The sequence below is a fragment of the Heterodontus francisci genome, chromosome 46, assembly GCF_036365525.1.
Source record: "Heterodontus francisci isolate sHetFra1 chromosome 46, sHetFra1.hap1, whole genome shotgun sequence".
In the NCBI taxonomy this organism is placed as follows: Eukaryota; Metazoa; Chordata; class Chondrichthyes; order Heterodontiformes; family Heterodontidae; genus Heterodontus; species Heterodontus francisci.
The window spans coordinates 11,453,558-11,464,617 of record NC_090416.1 but is presented as its reverse complement, the minus strand read 5'-3'; positions in this window follow the sequence as shown (position 1 = coordinate 11,464,617).

Genomic DNA, 11,060 nt, shown 5'->3' with positions numbered 1-11,060 from the left:
ACACACTCCCCAGGACCCCCCCTGTAAATACTGACACACTCCCCGGAGACCCCCTGTAAATACTGACACACTCCCCGGGACCCCCTGTAAATACTGACACACTCCCCAGGACCGCCCCCTGTAAATACTGACACACTCCCCGGGACCCCTCTTGTAAATACTGACACATCCCCAGGACCCCCTGTAAATACTGACACACTCCCCGGGACCCCTCTTGTAAATACTGACACACTCCCCGGAGACCCCCAGTAAATACTGACACACTCCCCGGGACCCCCTGTAAATACTGACACACTCCCCGGGACCCCCTGTAAATACTGACACACTCCCCGGGGACCCCCAGTAAATACTGACACACTCCCCGGGACCCCCTGTAAATACTGACACACTCCCCAGGACCCCCCCCTGTAAATACTGACACATCCCCAGGACCCCCTGTAAATACTGACACACTCCCCGGGACCCCCTGTAAATACTGACACACTCCCCGGGACCCCCTGTAAATACTGACACACTCCCCGGAGACCCCCAGTAAATACTGACACACTCCCCGGGACCCCCTGTAAATACTGACACACTCCCCGGGACCCCCTGTAAATACTGACACACTCCCCGGGGACCCCCAGTAAATACTGACACACTCCCCGGGACCCCCTGTAAATACTGACCCACTCCCCGGGACCCCTCTTGTAAAAACTGACACATCCCCAGGACCCCTCTCTCTTGTAAATACTGACACACTCCCCAGGACCCCCCTGTAAATACTGACACACTCCCCGGGACCCCTCTTGTAAAAACTGACACATCCCCAGGACCCCCTGTAAATACTGACACACTCCCCAGGACCCCCTGTAAATACTGACACACTCCCGGGGACCCCTCTTGTAAATACTGACACACTCCCCAGGACCCCCCTGTAAATACTGACACACTCCCCGGGACCCCTCTTGTAAAAACTGACACATCCCCAGGACCCCCTGTAAATACTGACACACTCCCCAGGACCCCCTGTAAATACTGACACATCCCCAGGACCCCCTGTAAATACTGACACATCCCCAGGACCCCCTGTAAATACTGACACACTCCCCGGAGACCCCCTGTAAATACTGACACACTCCCCGGAGACCCCCTGTAAATACTGACACACTCCGCAGGGAGCCCCTGTAAATACTGACACACTCCCCGGGGACACATTGTAAATACTGACACACTCCCCGGGACCCCCCTGTAAATACTGACACACTCCCCGGAGACCCCCTGTAAATACTGACACACTCCGCAGGGAGCCCCTGTAAATACTGACACACTCCCCGGGGACACATTGTAAATACTGACACACTCCCCGGAGACCCCCTGTAAATACTGACACACTCCCCGGGGACACCTTGTAAATACTGACACACTCCCCGGGACCCCCCTGTAAATACTGACACACTCCCCGGGGACCCTCCTGTAAATACTGACACACTCCCCAGGACCCCCTGTAAATACTGACACACTCCCCGGGGACCCTCCTGTAAATACTGACACACTCCCCAGGACCCCCTGTAAATACTGACACACTCCCCGGGACCCCCCCTGGAAATACTGACACACTCCCCGGGGACCCCCCCCTGTAAATACTGACACACTCCCCGGGGACCCCCCTGTAAATACTGACACACTCCCCGGGGACCCTCCTGTAAATACTGACACACTCCCCGGGGACCCTCCTGTAAATACTGACACACACCCCGGGGACACCCCCTGTAAATACTGACACACTCCCCGGGGACCCTCCTGTAAATACTGACACACTCCCCGGGGACCCCCCCCTGTAAATACTGACACACTCCCCGGGGACCCCCCTGTAAATACTGACACACACCCCGGGGACACCCCCTGTAAATACTGACACACTCCCCAGGACCCCCTGTAAATACTGACACACTCCCCGGGACCCCCCCTGGAAATACTGACACACTCCCCGGGGACCCCCCCCTGTAAATACTGACACACTCCCCGGGGACCCCCCTGTAAATACTGACACACACCCCGGGGACACCCCCTGTAAATACTGACACACTCCCCAGGACCCCCTGTAAATACTGACACACTCCCCGGGACCCCCCCTGGAAATACTGACACACTCCCCGGGGACCCCCCCCTGTAAATACTGACACACTCCCCGGGGACCCCCCTGTAAATACTGACACACACCCCGGGGACACCCCCTGTAAATACTGACACACTCCCCGGGGACCCCCCCCTGTAAATACTGACACACTCCCCGGGGACCCCCCCCTGTAAATACTGACACACACCCCGGGGACCCCCCTGCAAATACTGACACACTCCCCGGGGACCCTCCTGTAAATACTGACACACTCCCCGGGGACCCCCCCCTGTAAATACTGACACACACCCCGGGGACCCCCCTGCAAATACTGACACACTCCCCGGGGACCCTCCTGTAAATACTGACACACTCCCCGGGGACACCCCCTGTAAATACTGACACACTCCCCAGGACCCCCTGTAAATACTGACACACTCCCCGGGGACCCCCCTGTAAATACTGACACACACCCCGGGGACACCCCCTGTAAATACTGACACACTCCCCGGGGACCCCCCCCTGTAAATACTGACACACACCCCCGGGGACCCCCCTGCAAATACTGACACACTCCCCGGGGACCCTCCTGTAAATACTGACACACTCCCCGGGGACCCCCCCCTGTAAATACTGACACACACCCCGGGGACCCCCCTGCAAATACTGACACACTCCCCGGGGACCCTCCTGTAAATACTGACACACTCCCCGGGGACACCCCCTGTAAATACTGACACACTCCCCGGGGACCCCCCTGTAAATACTGACACACTCCCCGGGGACACCCCCTGTAAATACTGACACACTCCCCGGGGACCCTCCTGTAAATACTGACACACTCCCCGGGGACACCCCCTGTAAATACTGACACACTCCCCGGGACCCCCCCTGTAAATACTGACACACTCCCCAGGACCCCCTGTAAATACTGACACACTCCCCGGGACCCCCTGTAAATACTGACACAATCTCCAGGACCCCCTGTAAATACTGACACACTCCCCGGGGACCCTCCTGTAAATACTGACACACTCCCCAGGACCCCCTGTAAATACTGACACACTCCCCGGGGACCCTCCTGTAAATACTGACACACACCCCGGGGACACCCCCTGTAAATACTGACACACTCCCCGGGGACCCTCCTGTAAATACTGACACACTCCCCGGGGACCCCCCCCCTGTAAATACTGACACACTCCCCGGGGACCCCCCTGTAAATACTGACACACACCCCGGGGACACCCCCTGTAAATACTGACACACTCCCCAGGACCCCCTGTAAATACTGACACACTCCCCGGGACCCCCCCTGGAAATACTGACACACTCCCCGGGGACCCCCCCCTGTAAATACTGACACACTCCCCGGGGACCCCCCTGTAAATACTGACACACACCCCGGGGACACCCCCTGTAAATACTGACACACTCCCCAGGACCCCCTGTAAATACTGACACACTCCCCGGGACCCCCCCTGGAAATACTGACACACTCCCCGGGGACCCCCCCCTGTAAATACTGACACACTCCCCGGGGACCCCCCTGTAAATACTGACACACACCCCGGGGACACCCCCTGTAAATACTGACACACTCCCCGGGGACCCCCCCCTGTAAATACTGACACACACCCCGGGGACCCCCCTGCAAATACTGACACACTCCCCGGGGACCCTCCTGTAAATACTGACACACTCCCCGGGGACACCCCCTGTAAATACTGACACACTCCCCGGGGACACCCCCTGGAAATACTGACACACTCCCTGGGACCCCCCCTGGAAATACTGACACACTCCCCAGGACCCCCTGTAAATACTGACACACTCCCCAGGACCCCCTGTAAATACTGACACACTCCCCAGGACCCCCTGTAAATACTGACACACTCCCCGGGACCCCCCCTGGAAATACTGACACACTCCCCAGGACCCCCTGTAAATACTGACACACTCCCCAGGACCCCCTGTAAATACTGACACACTCCCCGGGACCCCCCCTGGAAATACTGACACACTCCCAGGGGACCTCCTGTAAATACTGACACACTCCCCAGGACCCCCTGTAAATACTGACACACTCCCCGGGACCCCCCCTGGAAATACTGACACACTCCCCAGGACCCCCTGGAAATACTGACACACTCCCCGGGACCCCCCCCTGTAAATACTGACACACTCCCCGGGGACCCCCCTGTAAATACTGACACACTCCCCGGGACCCCCCCTGGAAATACTGACACACTCCCCAGGACCCCCTGGAAATACTGACACACTCCCCGGGACCCCCCCCTGTAAATACTGACACACTCCCCGGGGACCCCCCTGTAAATACTGACACACTCCCCGGGACCCCCCCTGTAAATACTGACACACTCCCCGGGACCCCCCCTGGAAATACTGACACACTCCCCAGGACCCCCTGGAAATACTGACACACTCCCCGGGACCCCCCCCTGTAAATACTGACACACTCCCCAGGACCCCCTGTAAATACTGACACACTCCCCGGGACCCCCCCTGGAAATACTGACACACTCCCCAGGACCCCCTGTAAATACTGACACACTCCCCAGGACCCCCTGTAAATACTGACACACTCCCCGGGACCCCCCCTGGAAATACTGACACACTCCCCAGGACCCCCTCTGTAAATACTGACACACTCCCCAGGACCCCCCTGTAAATACTGACACACTCCCCAGGACCCCCCCTGTAAATACTGACACACTCCCCAGGACCCCCCCTGTAAATACTGACACACTCCCCAGGACCCCCCCTGTAAATACTGACACACTCCCCGGAGACCCCCTGTAAATACTGACACACTCCCCGGGACCCCCTGTAAATACTGACACACTCCCCAGGACCCCCCCCTGTAAATACTGACACACTCCCCGGGACCCCCTGTAAATACTGACACACTCCCCAGGACCCCCCCTGTAAATACTGACACACTCCCCAGGACCCCCCCCTGTAAATACTGACACACTCCCCGGGGATCCCCTGTAAATACTGACACACTCCCCAGGACCCCCTGTAAATACTGACACACTCCCCGGGACCCCCCCTAGAAATACTGACACACTCCCCAGGACCCCTTGTGAATACTGACACACTCCCCGGGACCCCCCCTGGAAATGCTGACACACTCCCCAGGACCCCTTGTGAATACTGACACACTCCCCAGGACCCCCCTGTAAATACTGACACACTCCCCGGAGACCCCCTGTAAATACTAACACACTCCCCAGGACCCCCTGTAAATACTGACACACTCCCCGGAGACCCCCTGTAAATACTGACACACTCCCCAGGACCCCCCCTGTAAATACTGACACACTCCCCGGGGACCCCCCTGTAAATACTGACACACTCCCCGGAGACCCCCTGTAAATACTAACACACTCCCCAGGACCCCCTGTAAATACTGACACACTCCCCGGAGACCCCCTGTAAATACTGACACACTCCCCAGGACCTGCTGTAAATACTGACACACTCCCCGGGACCCCCCCTAGAAATACTGACACACTCCCCAGGACCCCTTGTGAATACTGACACACTCCCCGGGACCCCCCCTGGAAATACTGACACACTCCCCAGGACCCCTTGTGAATACTGACACACTCCCCAGGACCCCCCCTGTAAATACTGACACACTCCCCAGGACCCCCTGTAAATACTGACACACTCCCCGGAGACCCCCTGTAAATACTGACACACTCCCCGGAGACACCCTGTAAATACTGACACACTCCCCAGGACCCCCTGTAAATACTGACACACTCCCCGGGACCCCCCCTAGAAATACTGACACACTCCCCAGGACCCCTTGTGAATACTGACACACTCCCCGGGACCCCCCCTGGAAATACTGACACACTCCCCAGGACCCCCCCTGTAAATACTGACACACTCCCCAGGACCCCCTGTAAATACTGACACACTCCCCGGAGACCCCCTGAAAATACTAACACACTCCCCGGGACCCCCCCTAGAAATACTGACACACTCCCCAGGACCCCTTGTGAATACTGACACACTCCCCGGGACCCCCCCTGGAAATACTGACACACTCCCCAGGACCCCTTGTGAATACTGACACACTCCCCAGGACCCCCCCTGTAAATACTGACACACTCCCCAGGACCCCCTGTAAATACTGACACACTCCCCAGAGACCCCCTGTAAATACTGACACACTCCCCAGGACCCCCCCTGTAAATACTGACACACTCCCCGGGGACCCCCCTGTAAATACTGACACACTCCCCGGAGACCCCCTGTAAATACTAACACACTCCCCAGGACCCCCTGTAAATACTGACACACTCCCCGGAGACCCCCTGTAAATACCAACACACTCCCCAGGACCCCCTGTAAATACTGACACACTCCCCGTGTCCCCCCTGTAAATACTGACACACTCCCCGGAGACCCCCTGTAAATACTAACACACTCCCCAGGACCCCCTGTAAATACTGACACACTCCCCGGGGACCCCCCTGTAAATACTGACACACTCCCCAGGACCCCCCCTGTAAATACTGACACACTCCCCAGGACCCCCTGTAAATACTGACACACTCCCCGGAGACCCCCTGTAAATACTAACACATTCCCCAGGACCCCCTGTAAATACTGACACACTCCCCGGAGACCCCCTGTAAATACTAACACACTCCCCAGGACCCCCTGTAAATACTGACACACTCCCCGGGGACCCCCCTGTAAATACTGACACACTCCCCGGAGACCCCCTGTAAATACTAACACACTCCCCAGGACCCCCTGTAAATACTGACACACTCCCCGGAGACCCCCTGTAAATACTAACACACTCCCCAGGACCCCCTGTAAATACTGACACACTCCCCAGGACCCCCTGTAAATACTGACACACTCCCCGGAGACCCCCTGTAAATACTAACACACTCCCCAGGACCCCCCCTGTAAATACTGACACACTCCCCAGGACCCCCTATATATACTGACACACTCCCCAGGACCCCCCCTGTAAATACTGACACACTCCCCAGGACCCCCCCTGTAAATACTGACACACTCCCCAGGACCCCCCCTGTAAATACTGACACACTCCCCAGGACCCCCCCTGTAAATACTGACACACTCCCCAGGACCCCCTATAAATACTGACACACTCCCCAGGACCCCCCCTGTAAATACTGACACACTCCCCAGGACCCCTCCTGTAAATACTGACACACTCCCCAGGACCCCCCCTGTAAATACTGACACACTCCCCAGGACCCCCCCTGTAAATACTGACACACTCCCCAGGACCCCCTGTAAATACTGACACACTCCCCAGGACCCCCCCCTGTAAATACTGACACACTCCCCAGGACCCCCCCTGTAAATACTGACACACTCCCCAGGACCCCCCCTGTAAATACTGACACACTCCCCGGGGACTAGCTACAAATACATGGTGACGCTGTCCCCCGACCTGTGTTTCGGGTCCACCACTTCTTTATAACCTCTTTCTCACCACATCTGTGTAGCAGTGTTCACATCTGGGTGAGAGCAGGGTGGGACGAGGTATTGTCAATGGGGCAACGGTGGGGGTTGGGGGGGGGGGGGTGGGAGGTGCTAATTCAGTCTGGGGCTGAGCGCAGGAGGCAACTGGACCTCTGCCCCAAGGTTAAACCAGCATGGGTGCAGCACCGTGAGCGACCACACGGTGGTGGTGTTGTCCAGCAAATAAATTCGCCCCCCTCCAAAGGGTCTTGCTCGAAGGAGGACAATTACGTCTCGCTGCATTTTTCTTTGTGAATTAAAAGGAGCTAAAGCTCAGAGGGCAATCACACGTGAAAGAAAGGGTAAATATTGCTGCGGCCAATTGAGGGTCTCCAGGCTCAGCAACCATGTTGGCTACATAGGTGTTCGAAAAAGCCCAAACAACATGGGCGGCACAGTGGCGCAGTGGTTAGCACCGCAGCCTCACAGCTCCAGCTGACCCGGGTTCAATTCTGGGTCCTGCCTGTGCGGAGTTAGAAAGCTCTCCCTCTGGACCGCTTGGGTCACAGAACAGGGATGGGAGATAGAGTTAAGATACGAAGGCAACACCGTCGGGATTGGCCGCGCGGGAGCGGCGAGAATGAAGACCGAAGAGGAGCAACCACATCCACTGACAGAGAACTTAATGAGCAGTTAGTTTGATTGGAACCCAGCAATTATTTCTGTGGCTTTAATCAGACACCTACCACCCAGGAACAATCTCAATTCAGAGCTAAAGACAGGCAGTTATTTTTCACAGAGTCGGTTTAAATCAATAATGCTCACTCAACCGATAAAAGCACAGTCCACGCTCCGACAGTTGGGGAAAAAAAGTCACCCTGGGTGAAATCACACACTGGGCCGAGGTTCAAACCCAGCCCTGAAGCCGAGCAATGAGAGCTTCTGCACCATGTAGAGGGAGCTTTACTCTGTATCAACCCCCGTGCTGTACCTGTCCCTGGGAGTGTTTGATGGGGACAGTGGAGAGGGAAACCCTCGATTAGATTCCAGTCTGTAACTCACTCTCGGGTATCTGTTTTTCTATATATAAACCACCCGAACATCTCGATTAGATTCCAGTCTGTAACTCACTCCCGGGTATCTGTTATTCTATATATAAACCCCCCGAACCCCTCGATTAGATTCCAGTCTGTAACTCACTCCCGGGTATCTGTTATTCTATATATAAACCACCCGAACCCCTCGATTAGATTCCAGTCTGTAACTCACTCCCGGGTATCTGTTATTCTCTATATAAACCACCCCGAACCCCTCAATTAGATTCCAGTCTGTAACTCACTCCCGGGTATCTGTTATTCTATATATAAACCACCCGAACCCCTCAATTAGATTCCAGTCTGTAACTCACTCCCGGGTATCTGTTATTCTCTATATAAACCACCCCGAACCCCTCAATTAGATTCCAGTCTGTAACTCACTCCCGGGTATCTGTTATTCTATATATAAACCACCCGAACCCCTCGATTAGATTCCAGTCTGTAACTCACTCCCGGGTATCAGTTATTCTATATATAAACCACCCGAACCCCTCAATTAGATTCCAGTCTAAAACTCACTCCCAGGTATCTGTTATTCTATATATAAACCACCCCGAACCCCTCGATTAGATTCCAGTCTGTAACTCACTCCCGGGTATCTGTTATTCTCTATATAAACCACCCGAACATCTCGATTAGATTCCAGTCTGTAACTCACTCCCGGGTATCTGTTATTCTATATATAAACCCCCTGAACTCCTCGATTAGATTCCAGTCTGTAACTCACTCCCGGGTATCTGTTATTCTATATATAAACCACCCGAACCCCTCGATTAGATTCCAGTCTGTAACTCACTCCCGGGTATCTGTTATTCTATATATAAACCACCCGAACCCCTCGATTAGATTCCAGTCTGTAACTCACTCCCGGGTATCTGTTATTCTATATATAAACCACCCGAACCCCTCGATTAGATTCCAGTCTGTAACTCACTCCCGGGTATCTGTTATTCTATATATAAACCCCCCGAACCCCTCGATTAGATTCCAGTCTGTAACTCACTCCCGGGTATCTGTTATTCTATATATAAACCACCCGAACCCCTCGATTAGATTCCAGTCTGTAACTCACTCCCGGGTATCTGTTATTCTATATATAAACCACCCGAACCCCTCGATTAGATTCCAGTCTGTAACTCACTCCCGGGTATCTGTTATTCTATATATAAACCACCCGAACCCCTCGATTAGATTCCAGTCTGTAACTCACTCCCGGGTATCTGTTATTCTATATATAAACCCCCCGAACCCCTCGATTAGATTCCAGTCTGTAACTCACTCCCGGGTATCTGTTATTCTATATATAAACCACCCCGAACCCCTCGATTAGATTCCAGTCTGCAACTCACTCCCGGGTATCTGTTATTCTATATATAAACCACGCGAACCCCTCGATTAGATTCCAGTCTGTAACTCACTCCCGGGTATCTGTTATTCTATATATAAACCCCCCGAACCCCTCGATTAGATTCCAGTCTGTAACTCACTCCCGGGTATCTGTTATTCTATATATAAACCCCCCGAACCCCTCGATTAGATTCCAGTCTGTAACTCACTCCCGGGTATCTGTTATTCTATATATAAACCACCCGAACCCCTCGATTAGATTCCAGTCTGTAACTCACTCCCGGGTATCTGTTATTCTATATATAAACCACCCGAACCCCTCGATTAGATTCCAGTCTGTAACTCATTCCCGGGTATCTGTTATTCTATATATAAACCACCTGAACCCCTCGATTAGATTCCAGTCTGTAACTCACTCCCGGGTATCTGTTATTCTATATATAAACCCCCCGAACCCCTCGATTAGATTCCAGTCTGTAACTCACTCCCGGGTATCTGTTATTCTATATATAAACCACCCCGAACCCCTCGATTAGATTCCAGTCTGTAACTCACTCCCGGGTATCTGTTATTCTATATATAAACCACGCGAACCCCTCGATTAGATTCCAGTCTGTAACTCACTCCCGGGTATCTGTTATTCTATATATAAACCCCCCGAACCCCTCGATTAGATTCCAGTCTGTAACTCACTCCCGGGTATCTGTTATTCTATATATAAACCACCCCGAACCCCTCGATTAGATTCCAGTCCGCAACTCACTCCCGGGTATCTGTTATTCTATATATAAACCACCTGAACCCCTCGATTAGATTCCAGTCTGTAACTCACTCCCAGGTATCTGTTATTCTATATATAAACCACCCCGAACCCCTCGATTAGATTCCAGTCTGTAACTCACTCCCGGGTATCTGTTATTCCATATATAAACCCCCCGAACCCCTCGATTAGATTCCAGTCTGTAACTCACTCCCGGGTATCTGTTATTCTATATATAAACCACCCCGAACCCCTCGATTAGATTCCA